This window comes from Ascaphus truei, chromosome 13, assembly GCF_040206685.1.
Source record: "Ascaphus truei isolate aAscTru1 chromosome 13, aAscTru1.hap1, whole genome shotgun sequence".
In the NCBI taxonomy this organism is placed as follows: Eukaryota; Metazoa; Chordata; class Amphibia; order Anura; family Ascaphidae; genus Ascaphus; species Ascaphus truei.
The window spans coordinates 26,249,425-26,252,098 of NC_134495.1; the positions used below are offsets into that span (position 1 = coordinate 26,249,425).

The following is a 2,674-nucleotide window of genomic DNA, read 5'->3' on the forward strand; positions in this document are numbered from 1 at the left end:
CGCATTACAATTCATGAATATCTGCCATCTGGCGGATACGCAAAGAATTGCAACCAATTAAATCCGAACCATTATCAATAAACACATCAACCGCGGGTGTGAATGCAACATGAATGCGGTATGAATGCGGTATGAATGCAGCATGAACGTGGTGAAGTGCGGTTAAGTGCGTGGCATTCGGATAAAATCCCCTAAAAATTTTGGAGATGTTGGAGAATAAACGGGGCCGCGGCTGTAGAATGAGTGACTGTCCCAGTCTTGCGGAATCCAAAGGAGATGAGTACAGGTCCCAGAGGAAGTTCAGGCAGGAACAGCATAGAGTACTGGGGTAGTACTTTCCAGGACCCTGGGCAGGTAGCCACTGACTGCATTTAAAAGGAAGTGGCAGCTGTTAGCAATGAGAAAGTCAGAGAGAGGCTTTCTTCCTGTCAGGTGGAAGAGGGCAAGATTTACCAGGAAGCAAGATGGCGTCGCTTGCTTCAGAATACTTAAAGACACAGAGGATCTTGACTCGCAGCTAGAGGGCGGCGATCAGAAGTTAAACAGGTAAGGAAGAAACACACCGCAGGGGGTATGTTCCGCACATCGTAACAATAAGACAGGGTAAGTTGAAACATTAGTTACAGGGGATGAGATGGACGATGAGTTTCAGATTGCAATAGAGCAGCTGTAACATTACCAAACACATGGCTGACACCCATTGGCTGCGCTTCAGCTGCCGCCAAAGGATGGTGCCTTTTGGGAGATTTTTCTCCTTTTAACAGCACACAGCCACAGAGAGTCAGGGTCAGTATAATGATAAACTAATTTATTAGACAAACATAGTAAAAAAAAACTGAGGTCTAACACTCTCCTACGTGTTTCCTGCCAAGTGGCACTTTATCAAGGAGATACGTAGATTAGTGAGCAAATGAGAGTACTGAGTCTTATCACATTTGTATTGGGACTATCCTAATGAGGCTCTTAGGGGTGAATTTATTTTCACAAGCTCACTGATTTCAGGGAAACATTGCCCCTTGTTACAGATATTTATTGAGAAAGAATATTATGTATATATCAAATGAAGGCTATACTTCACCCCTGTATTTCTGTGTCTCCATTTTTTGAACAGTGAACATACATAATACAATTATGTGATCCAGTACCACTGCTTTTATTTTGCAAATACTGTTGCCTTTGTGCATATTTGTAAGTTCTCATATCAAAGAAGTCCTTAGCTGAAGTGATAGCAGTTGAAAGCAAACAGGCACAACCCCTCCAACCTCCCCCCACCCCCCATAAAAAATGCAGTGGGGAGGAGAAGGTGATGATTTGCAGGCTTTTAAAGCGGCTGTCCTTTTCTTGATAAAATTAACCTTATCCATGCAGACTTAAGGGACAGTAGCATAGTAAGGAGACCTTCTTTGGAGAGATAGCTCTGGGGAGACTAGTGTGCAAATAATGTTCGCAGATATCTGAAAGCTGTAAAGCAGCGAGCCCTTATAAAACTGTAATTGAGCCCTTATAGCATCTTGCCACATGAAAACATTCTATCCTTGAGTATTTCTTTAACATTCTGGTTTCTCAGGGTATAAATAAAAGGGTTGATAAGAGGGACAACCACAGTGTTAACGACTGCCACAAACTGGTCAACTGGTCATAGTCAAAAGTCTGACCCTGCTTTGGCCTTAAATATATGAATAAACAGCTGCCAAAGAATAGGGTCACCACTATGGCATGGGAGGAACAGGTGGAAAAAGCTTTTCCTCTGCCCTCCACGGTTTTAATTTTTAATATGGTTATCGCAATATTATAATAACTTACAACTGTAACCAATAAAGTAAATAGCAATGTGGAAGAGGTAGCAAATGTCAACACCTGGATTGCAGTTATGTCGGTGCAAGAGTTCTTAAGTAGTGGACCTACATCACAGAAAAAATGGTCTATTACATTAAAACAAAATAGCAGTCTAAAAATTAAGGTTGCAGGTGCAAGCATGGCGAAAAATGATTCCAGCCATACTCCAGCTATAAGCTGCAGATATACACGTCTGTGCATGATTGCTGTGTAATGTAGGGGGTGGCAAATAGCTACATATCTGTCATATGACATTACAGCAAGGAGAAAGAACTGAGCATTTCCCAGTAGGAAATAAGCATATGACTGGGTAAAACAGCTAGTCAAAGATATGGACTTTCCATCCACCAGGAAGCCTGTTAGCATGTTTGGTACAATGGTGTTGGTGAAACAGATGTCCATGATAGCCAAGTTACATAGAAAAAAAATACATAGGCCTATGGAGTCTTCGGTCTAAGAAGACCAATGTAAGAATAAGGAAGTTCCCTGCCATGGTGAGGAGATAGGACAGCAGGATCAGGCAGAAAAAGAACACAGACAAGTGTGGAAACAGAGGGAAACCCAACAGGATGAACTGTGTCACAGTGGGCATGTTCCTCCCATCTACTGTCTGCATTATAAGAATGTAAAAAGCAGGAGAGTCAGGAGCAAGTAAAGCACATTATAAAACAAAGCTGTTGAAAGAGGTAAACATCTGTAGATGTTGGAATTAATAACAACGATAAGGATTCCAGGTAATTCAGCAGTACTATTCACAAATAAGTGACTTATCCAAATAAATATTGTGCAAGTGAAGTGTAGAGGGTTTTCCTGGAGGTTGCTATAAAGAATAGAAAAA

General features: G+C 41.5%; 1 pseudogene; it reads right to left on the minus strand.

Moving 5' to 3' along the window:
• Positions 1 to 1,501: 1,501 nt before the first annotated feature.
• LOC142464598 (olfactory receptor 6E1-like) lies at positions 1,502 to 2,428 on the minus strand (annotated as a pseudogene).
• Between the last annotated feature and the right edge of the window lie 246 nt (positions 2,429 to 2,674).